The 26,529-nt window shown below is 38.0% G+C and overlaps 2 pseudogenes; both read right to left on the minus strand.

Annotated features, from left to right (window-relative positions):
* Window positions 1-1,892: 1,892 nt before the first annotated feature.
* Window positions 1,893-24,034, minus strand: LOC130870408 (zinc finger protein 120-like; annotated as a pseudogene).
* On the minus strand, window positions 23,622-25,607 carry LOC130867742 (zinc finger protein 239-like; annotated as a pseudogene).
* Window positions 25,608-26,529: the final 922 nt, after the last annotated feature.

Here is a 26,529-nt window from a genome sequence, read left to right on the forward strand (position 1 = left end):
ACCCTTGCCTTTGGTTTAACCTTTATCAAAGCCCTTAATTCTGATAAGTCACTCATGCAAAGATGGCTGAGCAATTGCTGCATAATGCTGCAGCTTGCAGCAGTCAGTCAACTCAATTCTTACACATGTTCCTCTTCACTTGTAAGTTTGCAATAAAATCCAGAGATACTGGAGGACACGCATTTACTGGTCTAATTTTTCTCCTCACTGACCAGTTAAGACCCAGTCTTGAAGTAGTTGCAAGACTTTCTTTCCAGTACTGGGCAGCAGAAGCAGGATAAGGTGTTTAAAGCAATTGTCAAATCATAGTTTGAGGCTAGCGTAAACTACAAGAGACATTGTGTAACCGCCCAGCGGGTCAGTTATTCTAGGGTTGTAACCCACCTGGTAGGTCAGTTATTCCAGGGTCCTGAAGAGGCACTATCTGAAAAGACATGGGCGGGAAAGAGGAAGGAGATCAAGCAGAGTTCTTGTCAAGGTCTCCGTTTATGAGCGTAATGGTTGTGGCTTATATAGCCCTTGAATGAGGAATTTGGCTTGGGATGGGGGCAGGGGCATGGGGAGGGCAGGAAGGGATCTTGCAGTCACGAGTCGACACTTGGTCACAGTTGGTCAGGAGGTCACAAGTTGACACACCTAGTGTTCTCTATGCAAGCAGAATCGTTCCTTTTGTGATTCCAACCACAAACAGTTCTCTAGATAGTTGGAATGCAGGGCAGGTTCTGCTAACAGATAGCTCTCAAGATAGTTGGGTGTGTGGTGGGCTCTGCCAACAAACAGTTCTCAATACAGTTGGGGTGTGGGGCTCTCAGCAAACATCCCCAGGACAATGGTCTCTGCTATCATCTTTGGGAAAATGGCTCCTGACACATTGCTCTAAACAAATAATTAGCAACAACTGAGAAAGATAAAAAGAAATTCTTAATGACCTGCGAACAATGGGAAATAGAAACAAATAAGAGATTAAAGCATGGTGTATTTAAGGAAAATAAAACTTAAAAACTGAAACAAATAACTGTCTTTTTAAAAAGATAAATATTATTGAGAAAACACAAGGCCATACTAACTTTGAAAAAGAGAAAACCATACCCTGATAAAGGGGTTAGCATTAATAAGATATTATTGCACCATGCAATTATGTTCAATGTTAGCGTGTGAGACCTGTGACCTGACATATACAGCTACAGTTAATAGATATGGCCATGACAAGAAGGATTGTCCATATCTGCATACAAGAATTTCATTGTTGGAAACTCAGTATTCATTGGTGCAAACTAGTCTTCCCATATATACACCCCAAATCTGTCCTGCCATCATTTACCTAAGATGGATAAATTAATGCTGGGAAATGACAAAAATCACTGATCCTGCCACAATCAGGTCCTATTTCATAATGGTGACTTCACCAGCTGTTTGCCTACCCATTTTCTCCCTACAGTGTATACAATAAACTATTCCTTTTACTTTAGTCTGAAGGCAGAAGCCATGCTTCACAAACAAATCCTTTTTCTGTTACTGAAATGGACAGTTGACTACATGACTCAAATTTGGAATTTTAAGACTCATTGGTGGTTGAGTTCTTTAATATATAAATGTAGTTGGTATAATCACAAGGGCAGCAAGGTCATTGGCCTGGCGAGCAATGACGTGGGATCAATGCTACCAGATTCAACATAAGAAAATTTGTCTCAGAAATATTTTTTACAAGTCTTGAGTTGCTGCTGTTCTAGAATTAATATGACTTTCCAAGGATGACTCATTCCACACATTTAAAAGTTTAATTAAAAAAATTTCTTTAATAACAACACACAATCAATGGTGGTCAATGCTAGAAGAGGAGTCAGATTGGCACAGAGTTGGCATTCCACATATGCTGTCATCCTTAAGCCTCTTTTAGGTTCCTACCTGAGATTATACACTGAACAATTTAAACAGGGACAGGAGAATGCGAGTCTAATCACGTAGGCAGATGGAGATTTACAGAGCAAAACTATCTTTTAGATGAAGCATTATTAGGTAAATATAAATATACCACAATGCATGATTTATAAAACAGATCATAGTCTAACATCTAAATGATATATTTAAAAGATGTATCAGTGCCACAATGCTCATACAATCAAAAGACAGAGAACACAAATTTAAAAAAAAACATACGAAAGTCACATATCCCCACTGTGAATAACGATCTTAAATGAACAGCTATTCTGAACTATTCTAACCTTAGAATGAGGCTTCTTTTGCCTCCATGCAAGTTGGCTTAAAGGAAGGCTGCAGAGACTTCTATGATAGACAGCCTTGACTGCTGTCTCAAGACTGTGTGACATTACTGTAAAGAACTGAATTTTAAGCTTTATTTTATGTCGATGAGTATTGGCTCTCATGTGTCTGTGTTCAGTACGTGCAGAGGCCAGATGAGGGAATCATATCCCTTGAAACTTAAGTTACAGGAGATGGTTAGCAATCCTGGTTCCTGGAAATTTAACCTCTGTCCTCTGCAACAACACCAGTGCTCTTAACTGTGAATCTATCTCTCAAGCCACACATTTTATTTAAAATTTATTTCTATACATTTTAATTAAAACTTACTGCATCACTTTAACTCTTCCTTGTCCTCTCTCCGTTTCCAAATTCTTCCCTTCAAATTCATGCCTTGTTAAGTAGGTGTGAATAAATATGTTTTAATTTATGAGACCTACTGGGTACATTTATGTTCCTTGTGTGTTATGACTTCAGTACTGAACACTCGGTTTTGGATATACAAATAGAAAGAACATCCCTGCCTGAGGCTAAATGACCCACTAACAGGAGAATTTTACTCTTTTTTTTTTTTTTGAGTCTGACCCTTAAGTATCTTAAGTGCCTTGAACAGAAAATATTATCAAGAAAACTTTGAGTGGTAAATACCTCAGCTAATACTTCCTAGTGCCATAGTCCTGAAGTTTTACAGCTACAGGGGATACTATGGACACCGTCCTGAGATAATCACAGTCTCCCAAGGTTCCATGGGCCTCCCACCATACCCTAATGGCCATTTTCATCTTGAGTGACACGTATGAATAATTTGCATTGATGTGGATTTTAAGGTCAATTTTGTTATATGTATATGTATTTCTGATCTTGATTAAGGTATTGTGATTGTGACGTTCATTTAAAAATATAATGTATAATTAGGAAATATAGGTTGCTAATGGATAATCATCGATAATAATAAAGCTTGTAGTCATGTTAGTTAGATTTTCTAGATATATAGAGATATATTTCAGTTGGATAGGCATTCTTCATATCTTTCAAAGACTACAGAATATGACATTTTAAATGTTTTAATAACTTAGGGCTTTTCATGACAATGAGACACATCTGCTCCTGGCAGCACCAGCTACTTCAAGAGGAAGATGGGCATTGAAGAGGCTCCTTATGGAGTATGATAGCCATTTAGGCAAGAAACTGCTCTTGCATGGACTGTTGCATAAACTGGACACAAGGAACCCACAGAGTGAGGACTGCTGAACTTGCCTAAAGGTGAGATGGTCTTTCAGGGTTCCTGACTCATGAAAGAGTCTGCAAGACATTCTGCAGGACACAGCAGATAGTGACTAAACTGTCTTTAAAATTTCCTGCTTCATGGAAATGTCTGCTGGATACTATGGGCCTGAAGGCCAAAGATGGATGCCTCAACGGTACAGAGGAACTTTGTGACTGTACAGGCAGCGAGATGTCTCTGTCATTTCTAGAGTTTTGGATTTCTTATTTGTTTAGGAAATATTATATCCTTCTGGAGTCTTTGATGGAGTTGAAGAATGGTTAGTTATAGTTTTCCTTAGTTATGATAAAGGATAAAATAGATATAAATATTGTAACTGTAATTCTTGCTTGATAACTGTTTTGCTATATGTAATTTTACTATGTTAAAATGAAAGCCTTCTTTTTTGTTTAAACAGAAAAAGGGGAAATGATGTGGGAGTGATTTCTTTCTAATCTGTTGCTTTCATTGGTTAATTAATAAAGAAACTGCCTAGGCCCATTTGATAGGCCAACTCTTAGGTGGGTGGAGTAGACAGAACAGAATGCTGGGAGAAAGAAGCTGAGTCAGGAGTCACCATGATTCTCCCACTCCAGACAGATGCAGGTTAAGATCTTTCCTGGTAAGCCAGCTCGTGGTGCTACACAGAAAATTAGAAATGGGTAAGATCAATATGTAAGAGCTAGCCAATAAGAGGTTATAACTAATGGGCCAGGCACTGTTTAAAAGAATACAGTTTACGTGTAATTATTCCGGGTAAAGCTAACTGGGTGGCGGGACACAGCCCCACTGCCCCACCAACAATCTTGGACGACTTTGAATTCTTGCCTCCACTAAGTGTCATGGTTACAGGCCTATGCCACCATAGCTGGCTTAGGTGGCTTCAACTTCATTTAGTGAGTCACTAGAAGGATGAGATGAATAGGATGAAACTACACAAGTATATTAAAAAAATACTTATCTGCATAAGCCAGAGCTTTACTATATATAAAATAAGGACAGTACCTTGCCAAAGTCACTTGATAAATTACAATAGACTCAAAGACAAAGAAAAGCAATATGGCTTGTATTTGGAAAACAGTGGATTTTGAGGCAGAAGGGCTGCAGTTGATAGGAGTCTTTTTCGGCTGGTTGTCTGCTATGTGCGCACCTATAAATCAGGTATACTGGAGACAAGGTGGGCAAATCTGATGTTCTACAAGAACTTAGTCTATATAGTGAGCTCCAGGATACCCAGAGATTAATAGTGAGATTATTCTTCAAAATAAAATGAGGGCAATAAAAAAGAAAAATGAGCAAATTATTATAAAAAATTAAAAACATGACTTTTTTTTCATTGTGACTAATTTGGAACACTGATGAATACATAAGGCAGTTAATCCATTCTTGGGGTCCTAAAAGGTTGAGATAAATGACAAGAGATATACACAACTAAGCAATAAAACTAAGCCATGTAATGAAAGTTTTAACATCTCTAAAATGTCCCCCAACCTTAGATCCTGTCTCTACTGCAAAGTGGTCAAATAAAGAGTGAATGTTTCTTCAGGAGAGACATTCTCATCTGGAGGAATCGGTCTTTTTCCACAAAAAAATTCCTAGGGAAATTAGAATTTCATGTGACTGCTATTTCACTATTTGTTCACCAAAGGGAGAGATATAAATGTCTCTTAGAATTCTCTTAGTGTCTGGGCTACCTCACTCCGAATGTTTTTCTCTAATTTGATCCATTTGCATGCAAATTTCAAGATGAGCATGGAATGTACTCACTCATAAGTGGATACTAGCTGCAAAGCAAAGGATGAAAAGCCTATAGTCCTTAACCCCAGATAAACTAAGTAACAAGGAGAACCCTAAAAGAAACATATATAGTTTCTCCTTGGGAAGGGTAAATAGAAAGAGCTCCTTATAAAAATGGGAGCAAGGGGGTGGAGCGAGAAGGAAGGTTAGAAAGGGAGGAGGGTGGAAGGGAAGGGGAGGATAACTTGAGAGGGAATATGATGGTCAGGATGGGGGAAGGGAAAACATTAACCAATAAAAGCAACACATATACAGAAGGGAATCCCACATCAACTGGTTCTGTGCCCCGTTGGATAGGGGTAGTGTGTGTTTCTTTGGCTCCAGGTCCAGGGAAAAAGTGTTTCTTCATTCTCCCCTTTTAACATTTGGGATCTGTTTTCAGGGTCAGGGAGTTTCTTTCATTGGCTCTGAACTCAGGGGCAAGGTGTGTTTCATTGACTCTGGTTTCACCACCAAAGTATGTGTCTTTAACTAGTGCTGGTTTTAGGGCCAGGGTGCTTTTCTTTAGCTAGCCCTTCTACCCTATACATATATATGGCTTCATAAATTCATAAATTATTTTTTTCATGAGTTTACTGGTACAAACAATATAAAATCAGATATAAAAATGCTTGAACAGATTTTGACACAAATTTTTTTCTACTTAATAAATACTCTTGTGCAACTGATTATAAGTGTGCTGGCTAAAGATCTTACCAAATGATTGCAATAAGAAGCCCTCAATATTTTTTCAGGTAGTCAAAGATTACTGTGATATGCAAAGCCTTTAAAGATTGATTGCACACAATAAGTTTTACTCCTGTATAAAGGGTAAAATTTTACCTCACTGACTACATTTATAGAGGTTCTCTGCAGTATGATTTTTTCTCATGTTTTCGAAGACTACATATCCATGAAAAGGCTTCACCACAATGACTACATTCATAGGGCTTCTCTCCAGTATGTGTTTTTTTATGCCTTTGAAGATGAACTTTAGATGTAAATGCTTTACCACATTGATTACATTCATAGGGTTTCTCTCCGGTATGTGTCCTTTTATGTATTTGAAGATAACTGGGAAATGGAAAGGCTTTACCACATTGATTACATTCATAGAGTTTTTCTCCACTATGGGTTCTTTTATGCATCTGAAAATAATTGTGAGATGCAAAGGCTTTACCACATTGATTACATTCATAGGGTTTCTCTCCAGTATGGGTTCTTTTATGCATTTGAAGATTGCCCTGTTGGGCAAAGGCTTTACCACATTGATTACATTCATAGGGCTTCTCTCCAGTATGTGTTTTTTTATGCCTTTGAAGATGACCTTTAGATGCAAAGGCTTTACCACACTGAATACATTCATAGGGTTTCTCTCCAGTATGTGTCCTTTTATGCATTTGAAGATTGCCCTTTTGGGCAAAGGCTTTACCACATTGATTACATTCATAGGGTTTCTCTCCAGTATGGGTTCTTTTATGCATCTGCAGGTGACTGTGAGATGCAAAGGCTTTACCACATTGATTACATTCATAGGGTTTCTCTCCAGTATGGGTTCTTTTATGCATTTGAAGATGACTGTGATATACAAAGGCTTTGCCACACTGATTACATTCATAAGGTTTCTCTCCAGTATGTGTTTTTCTATGCATTTGAAGATGACTGTGATGTCCAAAGGCTTTAACAAACTCATTACATTCATAGAGTTTCTCTCTAGTATGTGTTCTTTCATACTTTTGAAGATGACTGTTATATGCAAAGGTTGTAGTACATTGAGTATATTCAGAAGTTTTCTCTCCAGTTTGACTTCTTTCATGTCTGCAAAGATATAATGGCACATATAAAGCATTATCATATTCAATTCACTGTTGGATCTTTTTTCTCTTTATGAATGAATTTTACAATTTTGTCCAATTGTAAAGAAGAATTATATCTTAAAGTTTTACCATTGTGTTTACACTCATGTTGTTACCCTTTACTATGATTTGTTTTGCATCTTTGGAGACACTTGTGATGGTAACATCCTTTATTACATGGTTCTCATTTACAGAACCTTTTTTCTATATGAGATTTTTCAGAAATTTGAATAGAACTGGAAAAAAATCAAACCTTTACCAACCTGATTGCATTCATAAAGTTTCCTATACTGTGATACTACATCTGCTACATGCACTAGGGCAAACAGAAGTATTTATACAGTCCTAGTACTCATGGGGCTTTTAGGCCACGTGAGTTTGTTAATGTATTAACAATAGAAATAAAAAAGAAATTACTTGTATACTTTAATCAAATTCAACAAGAATACTCAATGTGGGGACTGTTACATATCTTCTAATTATTCTGAGAGAGAGGTATGCTATATCTTTCCACATGCCTATGCTCATATGCCTTGTAACCAGACAGAAATATAATACAGCTAATGAAGGAAGAATAAAAAACATAAGGTTTCCCATTGAATACACAGTTTGACTTTCTGTCCTCATAGACTTGTGATATAGGTATTAAGGTTACTCTAGAACAACTGTCCCTTGCCCCTTGACTCTAACTGCCACCTCAAAAAACTTAGCACTCAGCACAGTCACAAGTATATGAGTTATACTAGTTTTACTATGGTCAATTTGTGTATTACAAAGTTTTGGAGATATACTTATCAGCTCTTCAATGTGTAAACCTTTTGCAATGTGAGCAATATGAAATAAATGGAATGACAATTCTACATCATAGCTCTCATGGAGCTATAATTAAAATGGTAACATATGTTAAGGCATTGTTTCCTTGACTTCTTTCTTAAAAGGATGCCTTGCATATGCAGTTCACCAATCTTATATGCTTTTGTAAGGACTTAATAATCTCCGATGCACTTTAAGTTGTGCTCATTCACACTGTTGCTTTTGTTTAAAAATTCCAGGACAGATTACGATTTCTTCAGAGGCAGATTTGTATCAGCTTGCACATGAAAATTACCTTTCATGTTTTCTAGAATGTTGACAATGTTCTTCAATATTATGGTCTTCCCAGTTGTATCCTAAAAGATAATACCAGAAAATGAATGTTATATTATTGCAAATTTGAAAAAAAAACTACTATCTTTAGTGAACTTTAGAACTATGCCTGTTGTACTCACCTCATTCTTCTTCTTTCTCAATCAAATTACAGAAGAATATCAAGAACCAACAAACAGTTGTCCCCTTATTTTAACACATGAAGGAAAATTCAGTCTTACCAATGGTAGTGAGGTTCCTGTAGGTCTCCAACATCACATCTTTGTAGAGAGTCTTCTGGGAAGGATCTAGCAAATTCCACTCTTCCCATGTGAAGTCGATATGCACATCATCATAGGTCACTGCATTCTAAAATATCCCATACACATGTATAACAGAAAACATGTTATTGACAATATTATACATGTATACTTCTTTGACAGTACAGTCACATAACTCTGGTGTTCCCCATTCTTATTCCATGATATAGACATGATAATTGAATCACCAAGTTACTTTAGAAGGAAATTGAATAGGAGATTCACCTTTGTCATTTCTGTTCCCTTTGAAAGGGATATCACCTTGCAAGAGAAAAGCCTACTGAAAACGAAAGACAAACAGATCAACAGTACAAGGACACATGAGAGAAACTGTATATAAACAATTAATTCCTAACTAGATAAGAGAAAAATAAGATGGGCAAGCTGGGTACAATGACTCTTGCCTTTAATCCCAGCACTCCAAAGCAGAGGCATGTACTGCCTCTGAGTTGAATGCCAGCCTAGTCTATGTAGTCATTTCCAAGACAGCAAGAAGTACATATTAAGACCCTGTTTCCCATGCAAAAAAATCAGTCTAACAAAAAAAAAGATGAGGAAAAACTCAGGGTTTTTGTGAAACTTCTAACAAAGTGTTATGCATTCACTCCAGTTCTTTATTCATCTTCCAGATACCTGAAATGCCCCTATTTAAACTGTAACATCAAAATGATTTTACTAAGAGGAACTGTGTATTTAAGAAGTTACAAATGGATAGATTAAAACAACAGAAAAATTAATGTTAATCACAAATAACCAATACAAGGCAGGAAAGATGGCTCAATAGTAAAGAACTCTTGTTGGTCTTGCATATAGTTGGGCTTAAGTACATGCATGGGTGATCACAACTTTCCACTATTCCAAGTTCAGAGTTTCTGGGACCATCTTTTGATTACTATGAGGTACCCATATGGTGCATATCCATGCATACAGGTAAAATACTCATATTCAATAAAAAATTCAGAACAAATACAACAGTCAGGAATAAGGTTATGCACCTGCAATCCAAAGGCTAAGAAAACTCAGCTAGGACTAATGTCATGAATACACGCCATTCCGAGACACAGAATGATAACCTTTGCCAAATTTTAAAATTTAAGATATGGGTGAAGCTCAGGACAACAGTATATACTTGACAGAGGCAAAGCCATAATTCAATAATATAAAAACAAAAAAGTCAGGAATGTTGGCACACCTTTAATTCCAGCACTTGGGAGCCACAGTCCAGGGAACTCTTAGTGTGAGGCCAGGCTGGTATACAGAGCTACTTTCAGGACAGCTAGGGCTACACAGACTATCCTTGTCTTTGAAAACAAACAAGCAAAAATTAAAACAGTAGACTACCAAACTGCCTTAACACTGAATAGCAGTTACTTCTATTGAATTGTATATGATGTAGGAACAAAGTCTATAATGATGGTGAAGGCATAACACCACAAGAAGGAAGCTAGACAGATTAGTTTCAACCATAACACACTAGACACAAGCAACAGGAAATAGGCTGATGCTACAGAGATTCATATCATATCCCCAATGAGGAATTTTATCCTGAAGGGCTCCTCCTAATAATTAATAATGGTTTGTTAACTTAAGGTTTTCATGACAATGAGACACATCTGCTTCCGGCAGCAACAATTTACTTCAGAGATCATACACAACTGAAGAAACTGGACTGGAATTTGCTTTCATTGCAGCAAGATTAGCCACTGGGCAAAGAAACTGCTCTTGCCTATAACTGCTGGCAATGTGCTGTGCAGGCTGCACATGGAGGGCACACAGGAAAAAAGGCTGTTGAACTTTGTCAACATAAGGTACAACAGACTTTCAAATTTTTTGCTTCACTGAAAAGTTTTACAGCTCTTCTGGGCCTGTAAGCCAAAGATGGATACCCAAACATCACAGAGGAACTGTGGATGATTTTCCAGGCAGTCAAATGTCTCTGTTGTTAGATGATATTACATCCTTCTGTGTCTTTGATGGAGTTAAAGATTAGATAGTTATAGTTGCAGGTTTTCTTAGTTATGATAGAAAGTAAGTTAAGTGTCAAATTTTGGATTCATTATGATAGGATAGATAATGCATTATTTTCTCTGAATACACTAAGTGCAAATGCACAGCATATTTAAACATAATTCTTACTTGATAATTGTTTTTATTGTATGTAGTTTTAATAGGTTAAAGTTAAAATCTTTCATTTCTGTTTAGACAAAGAGGGGAAATGTTATAATATCATTTTAGATGTGTTACATTTGGTTATTCTATGGAAAATTTGCTTTGAAGATGAAAAAGGTGTTGCATTTATTTAACACTGTGAAGCTTGACGGTCTTATAAGTATCTGAATGGCTAGTTCCCACCACCCAGCTCCCGGCCACTGGCTAGCTTTACCCAAAACCCAAAATAATTACACGGAAACTGTATTCTTTTAAACACTGCCTGGCCCCTTAGCTCTAGCCTCTTCTTGGCTAACTCTCACATCTCGACTAACCCATTTCTAATAATCTGTGTAGCACAACCAGGCAGTAGCTTACCAGGAAGGATTCTAGCCTACGTCCATCTTGGGCAAGAGCTTCATCACGTCTGCCCCAGAGAAGAGAGGCATGGCAATTGCCTCACTTCCTCCCAGCATTCTGTTCTGTTTACTCTGTCTACCTTATTTTCTGCCCTATCAAGGGCCAAGGCAGTTTCTTTATTAACCAATGAAATCAATACAAACAGATTGACAGATAACAATACTACATCATTTCCCCTTTTTCTGTTTAAACAAAAAGGAAAGGCTTTAACTTTAACATAGTAAAATTACATATAACAAAACAGTTATCAAGTAAGAATTACAGCTACAATATTTGTATCTACTTTATCTTTTATCATAACTAAGGAAAACAATAACTATCTATCTATTCTTCAACTCCATCAAAGACTCCAGAAGGATATAATATTACCTAAGTAAACAAGACATAAGAAACTTCCAAAACTCTAGAAGTGAGAGAGACATCTCACTGCCTGGACAGTCACCCAAAGTTCCTCAGTACCGTTGGGGCATCCATCTTCGGCATACAGGCCCATAGTATCCAGTAGACATTTCCATGAAGCAGGAAATTTCAAAGACAGTTCAGTCACTTTCTGCTGTGTCCTGTAGAAAGTCTCACAGACTCTTTCATGAATCAGGAACTCCGAAAAACCATCTCACCTTTAGGCAAGTTCAGCAGTCCTCTTTCTGAGAGTTCTTCGTGTCCATTATGCAACAGTCCAGGCAAGAGCACTTTCTTGCCCACTGGAGTTTACTTTTATTGTTGCAAGACTAACCATTTGGGCAAGAAACTGCTTTTGCCTTGACTGCTTCAGTGTGTTGTGCAGACTGAACATGCAGGACTCACAGAAAAGTGAATTCTGAACTTTGCTAAAACAAGGTAAGACAATCCTTCATGATTCTTGCTTCAAAAAAGTCTGTGAGAAATTCTTTAGGACACAAAGGAAAATACTCATGAACTTTGCAAATACTAGGCAGGTTAGTACTTCAAATTTTCTGCTTCATTGAAAAGTCTGTCAGATGCTCTAGGTCTGTCAGACAAAATGGATTCCTCAATGTTTCAGGGGAACTTTGGGTGACTGTCCAGGCAGATGTCTCTGTTGTTAGGTAATCTTAATTTTTCCTGAGGTCTTGAAAGGAGTTAAAGAATAAATAGAGTTTAGTTTTCTGTAGCTAAGATAGAAAGTAAATTAGCTATTAATCTTTGGAGCCACTAAGATCAGATGAATAATAGAGTGTTTTCTCTGAATTTGCTAAATACAAATGAACTGAATATTGTAAATGTAATTTTTCCTTGATAATTGTCTTGTACAAAGTTTTACTATGTTAAAGTTAAAATATTTTGTTATTAGACAACAGGGGTGAAATATTGTGGAATATTATTTTAAGATGTGTTATTGATACAAGCTGCAACATTATACAGTAATTGTTTAGCCATTTTTTTTTCACAAGTGACTTATCATAACCAAGGGATCTGATAAAGGTTAAAGCAAAAAGAAAGCTTTTTTGGCATTGTTGCTTTGTGAATAAAGTGGGTGAACTTTGTTGGAGATGTTACTAACTCCCATTCTGTTAGATATTTGGGAATTACTTCCCATAGTACAGAACTGTTTCTTAAAAATAGTTTCCCACTACCAGTCTTTCTTTCCTCTCCCCTAGGTATACACAGAGATCTGCCTTCCTGCAATTATCTTTATCAGTAGGCATTCAGTCAGTACACAGGCAAAGAGCATCCCACTTAAGATAACCACAGAGCTCCAAGCACATAGAATTACTATCTGTAAAAGCTGCTGCTCTAGCTTTACTGCAGGACCAGAATAACTGATAACAGCATACCCCAGAACTGATAATTTAGAAGACTGGGTCCCTTATGTTTCTTTCTACTGCCTAGAGTAAAACTCCAGACCTAGGTCCATAGAAACTTCAGTGTCTGGTATATGTGCTATTTGATCAAGAGCCATCAGCTTCCTCCTGACTGTTTATGTAGATTGCCTGGTTACTTGGTAGCCTCTATGCATACTGGGAGAAAAGAAGCTGCACTCTGATTCAAAATATAATCTATGCTTTATTCATAATTTTACTGAACAGGCTGAGACTGAACAGAGTGGACCAAGAGGTAAATGATTACCCACCCAGCAGAGCACCCCACTCTCTAGGCCCTCAGTAATGGGGCAAAACCCTGCGACCCACCCCCACCTGCCACACTTCTCTAGTCAGCCAGCAGGACAGCTTCCTGCAGGTAGGCTGTTCCAAAACCCCTACCCCATCAACTGGACCCTGTAAGCTACAAGTCCCACTCCGGGATCAAACCCACCTATACTGTGCTACCTCAGAGGAACTCTGAAGAACAGACTAGAACTGTACAGAGGAGACCACGAGGTGAGTGATAACCCTTGCAGCTGGAGGACCCACTATCTAGGCTCTCGGTACCAGGGCAAAACCCTGGGCCCCTCCCCCATCTGCCACAGCTTGTCTAGCCAGATAGCAGGCAAGCTTCTTCCAGGTAGGCTGCTGCAACAACCCCACCCCATCAATCAGACCCTGTAAGCTACAAGTTCCAGTCTGCCCCCAAAACTGCCAATACACCCAACACCATCCACTTCCCCATCCGTCACCCCTGCAAATCACAGAGCAAACCAAAAGAGCCGACCAAGGACATCAGTAATAACCATTCAAAAGATTCAATATTCCAGTTAAGGAACTAGCCCACTATTTCTTAATTCTGATTTACTAAATCTCCAGAATAAGAAAGGCCAAAATATCACACAAATGACTTCTAGCTTTAACTTTTATGGTCTGTCTTTTTCCATCTGAAATGCTATGATCTCAATCTCTACTTTCTGCTATTTCTTTTAACATTCCCATCTTCCTGGTCCTACAAGGATAGCAAATTAAATTCTGTATACAACTTTCTATGTTTTTTGCCACATAAAGTCATTTCATACACATTCTTCTAAAAAGACAACATTTCCAGGTTCTACCTAGCAACAAAATTACATTTTGTGTTCAATTTTTTGTTCTAACATGCTCTTTTTTTTTTAATTTTCATTTTTCGAGATAAGGTTTTTCTGTAGCTTTGAAGCCTGTACTGGAACTAGCTCTTATAGACCAGACTGGTCTCAAACTCACAGAGATCCGCCTGACTCTGCCTTACAAGTGCTAGGATTAAAGGCATGTGTTATCACTGTAGGACTTTAACTTGTATTTATGCTGCTGGACAAAAATGCAAGTTAGAGGCAGGTGATCTCTGGAGTTCAAGATCAGCCTGATAAGTAGAGTGAATTGGATGACCATAAGGGCTCCAAAGAGAAACCCTGTCATGAAAGAAAAAAAGTATTTTCATAAGTAGCAAATCATGCAGCAATAACCCAATGATAATGTTTGTTAAATGCAAGGCAGGTCTTGGGGGTTACAGATTCAGACCATCACTGTCTTAGTGTTACTAATGTTATAATGAAGTACCATGACCAAAAAAGTAATGTGTGGAAAAACAGGTTCATTTCACTCAGTTTCATGTAACAATTCATCATCAAAATAAGTGAGGACAGAAACACAAGCATGGTAGGAACCTAAAGGTAGGCACTGAAGCAGAGGCCATAGAGGGGTCCTGCTTACTGACTTGCACTCTATGGCTTGCTCAGCCAGCTTTTTCTTATAGAACCCAGGAAAGCCATTTTGGGATTGGCCCCATCAACAATGGGCTGGTCACTAGCCCACTAATCACTATTTAAGAAAATGCCCTTCATTTTGACTGCAGCACAATATTGTGGAAACATTTTCTCTGTTGAGACTTCTTTCTCTCAAATTTTCCTAGATTATGTTCAATTGACATAAAACTTGCCAGTACAACCACAGAAGTAAATAACATGTGAGTTTTGTTGTTATTGTTCTTGTTGTTTCCCAATGCATACAAAATTGTTTCTAACCGGGCGGTGGTGGCGCACGCCTTTAATCCCAGCACTTGGGAGGCAGAGGCAGGTGGATCTCTGTGAGTTCGAGACCAGCCTGGTCTACAGAGCTAGTTCCAGGACAGGCTCCAAAACCACAGAGAAACCCTGTCTCAAAAAACCAAAAAAAAAAAAAAAAAAAAAAATTGTTTCTATACTTTCTGTACAACATGATAGCACTATTTCCAAATAATGTATGATCCCTAACTTAGAAATGTGCTGCAGATTCAGCAAGATGGGGAAAACCACTGGGCCCTGAGCCTGAAGTTCTTAGTTCCATCCACAGAAACCACATGGTGGAAGAGCAGAACCAAATCCTGTGAGTTTTCCTTTGACTTCCACACTCATATTGCCTTAACACAAGCGCACATTCACATGTAAAGAATAAATATTAGATTAGTTTAAAGAAAATTATGCTTCAGCTAAGAACTATTGATGATGACAGGTGTGGGAGGTCATGCCTGTAATTGCAACACTTGAGAGCACGAGACAATCTAGACTACATAGTGAGTTCCCAGACAATCTGGGATAAAGAGCAAGACAGTGCCTCAAGAAAAATAAGCTGGGTACATCTGGGTGTTACACATATGTTCATTTGGAAGTCAGGATGCGGAGGCAACAGAAGACTAAGATTGAGGTCAGTATACAATATACAATACAAGAAAAACTTGCCCCAAATGGACAATCACCACATTCAGCATAGTGTTCCCTTTTTGCTGGAGGCATAATTGATTTTGGTTTCCATACATGTTGTCTTATGCAGGGGCTGCATACGGGCTAAAGATTGGGTACATGTGACAACTTCCTCAAAGAGCTCAAAAGATTAGTTTCCTATTTTCACTACACACACACACACACACACACACACACACATACATATGCCCACACACCCCAGTATGCTGTGCTGCTTGATAGCATTTTACCTGCAGTAAAATTTTCTTCAAAATCAAGAGAAACCTGTCTCGAAAAACCAAAAAAAAAAAAAAAAAAGAAAAGAAAAGAAAAAAAAAGAAAAGAAAAAAAGAAAACAAGGGCTAAGAATATAGTACATTTCAGTAGTAATTTGAAGTCCTAAATTTCATGTCAAAGGACTGTCACAAGTGGGGAAAGGGACATCACTAACCTTTCAAGCAACCTGGCTCTTACCATGGGAGCCCCGATTGAAAATTACTAGCAAGATATTGGTAGTTTGATATAAAATGTTCCAACCTTGTCAGGCAGTGGTGGCACATGACTTTAATCCCAGAAATTGGAAGACAGAAGAAGTGGATCTCTGTGAGTTCAAGCCCAGCCTTGTCTATAGGAAAGGCTTCATAGCTACAGAGAAACTGTCTTAAAAAACCAAAACCAAAAAAACAAACAAACAAAATAAATGAATGCCCCAGCCTTCAGAACAGTAGGTAGGCATATTTATTTATTTCTTGTAAGTTAGCCAGCCTTGGATATTATAAAAATAACAAACTAATATAGGTCTTACCATCTATATTCTAACCAACATAAGTACCTGGGGAGGATGCAGTGAAAATACTTTTTTTGCCTGCTTGAAATACAGTTGCTGTTTACTCATGGAGGACACTAGATATCTCCTTGTTTTAGCAGTTATAAATAGATCTGCCATGATCATCCCTGTGGGGGAGGGAAAGGGAGAACTAGAATCACAGGTGGCCACACCCCAAGCTGCAGAACAAAGATACAAGCCTTGGAATCATAGTGAACCTGAAAGTCAGGTGAAGGACCAGAAAACAAAAAATAGGTGCTCATCATTTAATAAAAATTCAACAGCCATTCATGACAAAAGTCTTGGAGAAAGTAGGGATAGAAGAAACTTATCTAAACATACACACAAAAAGGCAATACAGAGCAAGCCAACAGCCAACATCAAACTAAATGGAGAGAAACCCAAATCGATCCCACTAAAATCAGGAACAAGACAAGGTTGTCCACTATCTCCTTATCTATTCAGTATAGTACTTGAATAGATATAGTACACCTAGTTACAGTAATAAGACAACAAAAGGAGATCAGGGGGATATAAATTGGAAAAGAAGTCAAACTCTCACTATTTGCTGATGATATGATGGTATACATAAGAGACCCCAAGAACTCTATCAAGGGAGCTCCTACAATTCATGAACACATTCAGTAATTTAGCAGGATACAAGATTAAGTCGAAAAATCAGTAGACCTCCTTTAAAGAGATGATAAACAGGTTGAGAAAAAAAAACATCAGAGAAACATCTCCCTTCACAATAGCCACAAATAATATAAAATATCTTGGGGTAACTATAACCAAACAAGTAAAAAACGTGTATGACAAGAACTTTAAAACTTTGAAAAAAAAAATGAAGAAGAAACCGGAAAATGGCAAGATCTCCCATAATCTTAGGTAGGTAGAATTTACATAGCAAAAATGGAAGTCTTACCAAAAGCCATCTATAGATTCAATGCAATGCCCATCAAAATCCCAGCAAAATACTTCACAGAGCTTGAAAGAACAATAATAACTTAAAATGGTAAAACAAAAAACCCAGGATAGTTGAAATAATCTTGTACAATAAAGAAACTAGTGGAGGCATCACCATCCCTACCCACAAACTCTACTATAGAGCTACAGTAATGAAAAATGCCTGGTGTTGGCATAAAACCATACAGGAGGACCTATGGAATTAAATAAAATAACCGAATATCAATACAGACACCTATGAACACCTGATTTTTGACAAAGAAGCTATAATTATAAAATCGAAAAAAGCATATTCAACAAATGGTACTGGAATAACTTGGGTCAAATCTGTGACTACATCAAGAATTTATACTGGATTCTCTGCGAGCTCCGTGGAACTCTGTCATACATTCTGCGCCAGTACTTGGGGGACATAAGAGGTAAGTAATTAGCAGCCCTGTGACCCAGACACCCGACTCCCTAAGAACTACAGGGAGGAGAAAAGTTAGGGGGCCCTTCCCAGGTTCCTTGGCATTTCTAGCCACCAGCAGGGAGCTTGTCTGCTAGCCCTCAATCCAGGATATTAATCCACACACCTATGAACACCTGATTTTTGACAAAGAAGCTAAAATTATACAATGCAAAAAAGAAAGCATCTTCAACAAATCATGCTAGCATAACTAGATGCCAACCTGTAGAAGAATGAAAATAGATCCACAAATATCGCCATGGACAAAACTCAAGTCCAAATGGATTAAAGACCTCAATATAACTCTGACCACACTGAACCTGACAGAGGAGAAAGTGGGAAGTAACCTTCAATGCATGGGCACAGGAGATTACTTCTTAAATAACTCCAGTAGCACAGACAATAAGAGCAACAATGAATAAATTGGACCTCCTGAAACTGAGAAGCTTCTGTAGAGCAAAGGACACTCATTAAGACAAAAAGGCAGCCTACTGAATGGGAAAAAAATCTTCACCAACCCCACATTAGACAAAGGACTGATCTCCAAAATATATAAAGAACTCAAGAAATTAGACATTAAAATTCTAAATAAACCAATTAAAAAGTGGTGTACTGAACTAAACAGAATTCTCAACAGAAGAATTTCAAATGGCCAAAAGATACTTAAGGACATGTTCAATTTCCTTGGCTATCAGGGAAATGCAAATCAAAACAATTGAGATACCATCTTACGCATGTCAGAATGGCTAAAATAAAAAACAACAATGATAACCTATGCTGGAGAGGATGTGGAGTAAGAGGAACATTTATCCATTGATGGTGGGAATACAAACTTGTGCAACCACTTTGGAAATCAGTGTGGTGGTTTCTCAGAAAACTGGGAATCAATCTATCTCAGGATACAGCAATAACACTCTTAGGAAAATACCCAAAAGATGCTCAATCATACTATAAAAGCATTTGTTCGACTATGTCCATAACAGCATTATTTGTAATAGCCAGAACCTGGCAACAACCTAGATGCCCCTAAACTGAAGAATGGATAAAGAAAGTGTGGCACATCTACACATTAGAGTACTACTCAACGGTAAGAAAATAATGACATCTTGAATTTTCCATGCAAATGGATAGAATTAGAAAACACTATCTAAAAACACAAAAAAATGAATATGGTATGTACTTACTCATAAGTGGATACTAAGCATAAAAAGGGGGGGCATCGAGCCTATAGTTCATGATCCTAGAGGAACTAAGTAGTAAGGTGAACCCAAAGAAAAACATATATAGACCCTCCTGGAAATTGGAAACAGACAAAAATTTGGAAGCATGGTGGGAGGGGGTAGAAGGAAAGAGAGAAGGGGATTGAGGAGAACTTGAGGGAATGGGATAGTTGAGGTTGAGGAAGGACAGATATGACAACAGGGAAAGAGATATCTTGATTGAGGGAGCTATTATGGAGTTAGCAAGAAACCTGGCTCTAGATAATACCCAAGAATTCACAGGGATGGCACCAGCTAAGACCCTGAGCAATAGAGAGGGTGTCTGAGCTGACCTTACCCTGTAGTCAGACTGACGATTATCTTTTTTTTTTTTTTTTTTTTGGTTTTTCGAGACAGGGTTTCTCTGTGGTTTTGGAGCCTGTCCTGGAACTAGTTCTTGTAGACCAGGCTGGTCTCGACCTCACAGAGATCCGTCTGCCTCTGCTTCCCAAGTGCTGGGATTAAAGGCGTGCGCCTCCACCGCCCAGTCTGACGATTATCTTAATATCACCATAGAACCTTCATCCAACAGATGGGAACAGAGGCAATGACCCACATCAGAGCACTGGACTGAGCTCCCATATCCAGTTGAAAAGTAGAAAAAGTGAGAGTTTGAGCAAAGAATCCAAGACCATGAGGTGTTCATCCACTGAGACAGTTTGCTTGAGCTAATGGTAGCTCACTAACTCCAATTGGACCAGGAGTCAACTCTAAAGGGGGTTGACAGTAGGGGCAGACTGAGGGGCCAATGATAGTGTCACTGGGATTCGTCTCTACAGTATGTACTACTGCCTTCTTGGGATCCTATTCTCTTCGGATGTAAACCTGGCTCAACCTAAATGTAGTAGGGAGGGCCTTGGACTTTCCACAGGGTAGGGTGCACGGCCCTCTATTAAGATTGGAGGGGGTGGGGTGGGAGGGTCTGTGAAGGGAGTAGGATGGGACTAGGAGAAGGGGAGGTAGTAGGGAGTGGGAGGAGTGGAGGAAGTGGGAATTTGGATTGGTATTTTTTAAGTAATAAAATAACATTAAAAAATTATACTGAGAGAAGTTCTGAAAATATGACAATGTATGAAAACCGTCTTTAAAACTTTTTACACTTATGCAACCTTAAATGCTTCTTAATGAGGATAAAACACAGACCCCTGAAGAATGTGATGCTTTGTAGCAGGTTCCTGGAGACTGAAGTGATCTGTCTTTGACAGGAGCTGACTAATTCAGGAAATGTACACCTCAATAAAGCTTCAAAGAATTCTTGAAACTGACAGGATTCAGAATGCTTAACTCAAATGGAGAATGTCAGATCATACTGTTTAAAGTGGATTTGATAAAATGATCCACCAAGATAGAATGAACTTTAATTTGTATTATGCCTACAATTCTGCAGTATGCTCCAGGTGGCCTGTATGCTTATCTGCATCCTATGATGATTGTATCTTTATGATTACAACAGTCTTAGAGTCCCTTGCACTACAGTACGCAATTATTTTCCCATATTCCTCTAAGTAACCCCAAAATGAAGCTCATTGTTTCAACAAATTTTAAAAAACAGATATGAGTAGCTGTTAATTCAGACACTTCCATCCCTAAATGAGCAGAACTCAGACCTGAACTTTCTTATCTGCCTGGAACAACAGGTGTCCTTAGATGCCTAGAGAATAAGGGTCCCAATGTGGTCAGACCTCACACTCTCAGGAAATGATGAGGTTCTTAACTGATATCTGAATGGGCTGCAGATTCTTTGTGACTTAGCTGCCTTTTGATTTCATAAGGCTGTGTTCTACTCTTCCACTGGCTAAATATCTATGTATGTAAAAGGAGCAAGCATCTGGAGGAACCTCATGATATGGGATGACACTAAATGACAGCTGTTGCTCAAGTCCCAGCAGCAGCATGAAAGTTCCCCACATGACTGTGGTTTAGTGGAGGTAGTTGAGAGCACTGTCCAAGTAGAATCTGGAAGAACAGAATAGTAGCTGAAGAACTGACTGCCTCATCTTAAACAAACAACAACAACAACAAAAAAAAAACAACCAAACAAAAAAAGACTGAGTTCATACTTAAAAGCTCAGAATGTAAGAAGATGGCAGGATCTGGATATCCAGGCCAATATCCTGAATCTGGTGCTACAGGTCGGTCCCGTATGACTCATCAGGTTAGGCTGGAGGCTCCAGATAGCTACTGAGTGAAGAGCTGTAATCTTATGCTGCAGTGGTCACCAATCCTCTGTTACTCTGCCCCTTACTGATCCATCACTTTTTTGTTCCAGTGAGAGTAGCCTGCTATTGTCATTCCCCTGCACTTGGGACAGATAAGACAACCAGGAGAATTGGCAAGGAGGAATACCGAATTGAAAAGATGGTGCTGGGGGTCACATAGAACCTTGTTCATATTGCAGCTACATTTAAGTACATTTGAAGGCAAACTGCAGTGATGACAGAGAAAGATCTTGAATCACAACAGGCAAGTCCTGGATCTTCCTGAGGAGCAGGCAAGTTTTACACTTGATGTTGACTGCTAGACACTTGGGCAGATGGAGGGAATCCCCAAATGAGTATTCTGCACAGACACTGGGCACATCTACAACCATAGCTGAGGTAAGAATCTGGAGCCCTCCTGAGGCCTGAGGGTAGGCTCAATGTATTTCTGTGATTGAATGACTGCACTTCAGGATATATTTTGAACAGAGATCCTGTGTGCATGAGGTTCAGCATTAGCCATAGTAGCCAAGAGGTGTGGGGGCGAGCCATTTATCTATGGATGGATGAGTGGATCAGATAAACATGATCCAGCTAGGTATGGTGGCACAAGGCAATAAGCCCAGGTCTTCTGATTCATGGTAGGAATATGGAAGACTGAAGGGTAGTCTGTGGCATATAGCAAATATATTGACTCAAAACCAACAAAATAGCTGGGCAGTGGTAGAATACTCAAGAGTCAAGGGCTGGCAGAACTCTGTGAGTTCAAGGACAGCCTGGTCTACAAAGAAAGTTACAGAACATCCAAGGCTAGAGAGGGAAATCTAGACTGAAACAAATAAATAAATAGCAACCAAATATGAATAGAGAAATCCAGACTCAAATAAATGGATAGCAATAAATCAAGCTAGATGTGATGGCACATGCCTTTTATAGCCACACTTGGAGGCAGATGGAGGCTGATCTCTGTGAGTTTGCATAGATCCTGACATAAAAAGTGAGTTCCAGGACAGCCAAGGCTACTACACAGAAAAACCCTGTCCTTAAAAACAAATGAGAAAAAAAAATGAATCAAAAGAATGTAAGGCAGATTACTGCCATATCAGCCTTGTGTCTGCTAAGAATGCTGGACATTGCACTGATGGCTTGTTGTAGCTTTCTACAATATCTCCTCAACTGCTGGCTTCTGACAAGACCATCTTCCCAGGTACCTTCACACCTCAAGGCTCACAGTGGGTGTGGATCATAGAGAGCATCCCAACCAACTTCCAGCCTGGCAGATGATCCCCCTCAACAGAGAGGTTGACCAATGGAATCGAGTCAAAGACAAGGATATTAATTCACACACCTATGATTTCCATCATTTACCTCTGGATTGTACTTAGGAGGCTGAAACATAAGGATCATGAGTTCAAACATCTCCCTTACTAACTACTGACATCCCAATTAGGCTGGAATAACAAACAACATCCCAAGGGAATTTATGAAAATATAAAAAAACAAAACCAGAAATATCAGTCCATGACCCTTTCACAGACAAATTTACTTGAAAGTTATGATCACAAACTGCCTGATATTTACATAAAAAAATGGACGCCTTTGGTGATTGATATCCAATTCAATACATTGCAGAAGAAAAATAACTATCATTAAGGAGAAGCACAATGGAGAATAAACAAAGTAACACAATGCATATAAGGACACCAAAATAAAATTTAACAAGTGGATTTGTCATATATGGCATACTTTAATATTGACATCAAATGTTGCAAATAGGGAACACAATGTAGTTATCTCCACCATCAGTCTTGAGGGAATATGGTAGTAATTTACTTCCTTCAAAGATAAAATGAAAAAGATTTTTTTTCTCCTTGAAACTGATGGCAACTAAAATATCTAGTCTTTATCCAATCATTTACATGAATATGGTCTTTCTCTTGTATGAATTCTTCACTATTTCCTGATTTCAAGTTGATATAAAAAGGTTTTTAAAAAATTATATGGCTAGAGACATGGCTTTAACAGAGTGATTGCATGTTGAAAGATTTAATCTTGTATAAAAACTATCATGAAGTGCAAAACCTTACCACATTGACTAAATTTATCAGGATTCTCTGTAGTATAATTTTTTCCCATGACTGAAAAGACTACAGAGACATATAAAGTCTTTACAACATGGATTACTTTAATAGGGGTTTTCCTCCAATATGTTTTCTTTTATGTACATGGAGATAATTCTGTTGTGAAAAGGCTTTCTAACATTGATTACGTTCATTGGGTTTCTTCCAGCATGTGTTCTTTTTATGATTTTTGAGTTGACTCTGTTGTGTAAAGGCTTTACCACACTGTTTACATTCATTGGGTTTCTCTGCAGTATGTATTCTTTTATGCACTACAAGATTATCATTATATGCAAAGGCTTTACCACATTGATAACATTCATAGGGTTTCTCACCAGTAGGTGTTCTTCTATGCCTTAGAAGGTGACTGTTCTGTGCAAAGACTTTCCCACAATGATTACATTCATAGGGTTTCTCTCCAGTATGTGTTCTTCTATGCCTTAGAAGATGACTTTTCTGTGCAAAGGCTTTACAACACTGATTGCACTCATAGGGTTTCTCTCCTGTATGTGTTCTTTTATGATTTTGGAGACTACAGTGAAATGCAAAGGCTTTCCCACAATGATTACATTCATAGGGCTTCTCTCCACTATGTGATCTTTTATGTTATAGAAGACTTCTGTTACATGCAAAGGCTTTCCCACATTGGTTGCATTCATAGGGTTTCTCTCCAGTATGTGTTCGTTTATGTCTTTGGAGGTAATACTGTAGTGAAAAGACTTTACCACATTGGTTGCATTCATAGGGTTTCTCTCCAGTATGTGTTCGTTTATGTCTTTGGAGGTAATACTGTAGTGAAAAGGCTTTTACCACGTTGGTTGCATTCATAGGGTTTCATTCCAGTATGTGATCTGTTATGATTTTTAAGCATATTCTGATGTGTAACAACTTTACCACATTGATTATATTCATAAGATTTCTCTCCAGTACAGATTCTTCCATGCCTTTTAAGATGATTATGATATGCAAAGGCTTTAACACATTGAGTAGTTTCAGGTTTATCTTCAGTATGGCTTCTTTTAAGCCTGCAATGAAAATTGGCATATGTAAAAGCTTTACCACATTCATTACACTGTTGACTATATCTGTATAAATTAGTTTACAATTTGGTTTAATTATAAAAGGCAATCAGATCTTAAGTTTTTATCACTTTGTTTACACTCATGTTGATCCCCTTCATTAAGGATTGTTTTTCATTTTTGAATACACCTGTGATGTAAGAACCTTTCTTACAAGACTCACGTTTAAAGCATCAGTTTTCTGTAAGAGATTTTTCACATATTTGAAGAGAACTGGGAAAACTCAGAGCTTTACCACACATTGGATTCATAAAACTTTCCTATAGTGTAAGTCATACTATGTTTTTAAAGTTAACCAGGACAAACAAAATTATTTCCACATTACTAGTACTCATAGAGCTTTTGTGCAGTGTGAGTTTGTTGATGTATTTCCAATGAAGCTGGAAAAACAATTACTTGTAAGCTTGAATAACATTCAACAAGTATATTCAATATGGGGGACAACTAGAAATCTAATTGTTCTGAAAGAAAGAAGGATATGTCACTACAATCATTATCCCATGTTCATATGACTTGTCTTCATAGTGACATATTATATACCTATTAAATGGAGAAAAACAAATAAAGAGTGTCCATGTAGCAGTCACACAGTTTGATTTTCTTTTTCTCATAGACATATAGTATACTAACTAAGGTTTCTCCACAACAACTTCCCCTTGGTTCTTGACTCTAACTATATCTCCTCTCATTAAACTTAACAGAGTCATAACAAAAATATGAGTAACATAAAATCTGTTATGGACTATTTGCTTCTTAGAAGGTTTTGGACATATACTTATAACCTATTCAACATGCAAACATTTTGTAAATGGAGTGGTATGAAACTAAATAGGTTGGCAGTTCTATGGCATAGCTCTCATGAGGCTATGATTGAAATGGTGATATCTGTTAAGGCATTGTTTCGGTGTCTTCCTTCTTAAAAGACTCACTTGCAAACACAATTCACCTACTTGACATTGAGGTACATGGTTTTGAGAATTCAATAATCATCAATGCACTTTAAGTTGTATTAATATACTGCTGCTTTCTTCCAGACATCTTAAAATTTCTTCCAAGGCATATTTGTATTAGCTTGCAAATGCAAATTACCTTCCATGTTTTCTAGAACTTTGACAATGCTCTTCAATATTATGATCTTCCCATTTGTAGCCTAAATTATAGTATAATAAAATATGACGTTATTTGAAATTGTATAAAATAAATTATATAATCAGTGAACCTGAGAACCATGCCTGATTTTTTCATATCATCATTCGACAGTCTCAATCATAATTACAGAAGAACATCAATAACCAAAAAAAGAGTTGACCCCTTATTTTATTTATTTATTTATTTATTTTGGTTTTTCGAGACAGGGTTTCTCTGTGGTTTTTGGAGCCTGTCCTGGAACTAGCTCTGTAGACCAGGCTGGTCTCGAACTCACAGAGATGCACCTGCCTCTGCCTCCCAAGTGCTGGGATTAAAGGCGTGCGCCACCACCACCCGGCTTGACCCCTTATTTTAAAATGTGAAGGAAAACTCACAGTCTTACCTATAGCAGTGAGGTTCCTACAGGTCTCCAGCATCACATCATTGCAGAGACTCTTCTGGGAAGGATCCAGCAAAACCCATTCTTTCCAGGTGAAGTCAACATGCACATCATCATAGGTCACTACATTCTAAAATATCCCATAAATGTGGATGAAGAAAATGATACTGAAAACACAGTAAATATATACTTCTTTGAAAATATAGTTATTTAATTCTCATGCTATCCACATGTATTCCATGACACAGAAACTCTATTGCAATCACCAAGTCAGTTTAGAAGAAAACTGAAGAGGAGAGTCACCTTTGTCATTTCTGAACCCTTTGAATGAGATATCACCTTGCTAGAGAAATGTATTAAC

The sequence above is a fragment of the Chionomys nivalis genome, chromosome 2 (genome assembly GCF_950005125.1).
Source record: "Chionomys nivalis chromosome 2, mChiNiv1.1, whole genome shotgun sequence".
In the NCBI taxonomy this organism is placed as follows: domain Eukaryota; kingdom Metazoa; phylum Chordata; class Mammalia; order Rodentia; family Cricetidae; genus Chionomys; species Chionomys nivalis.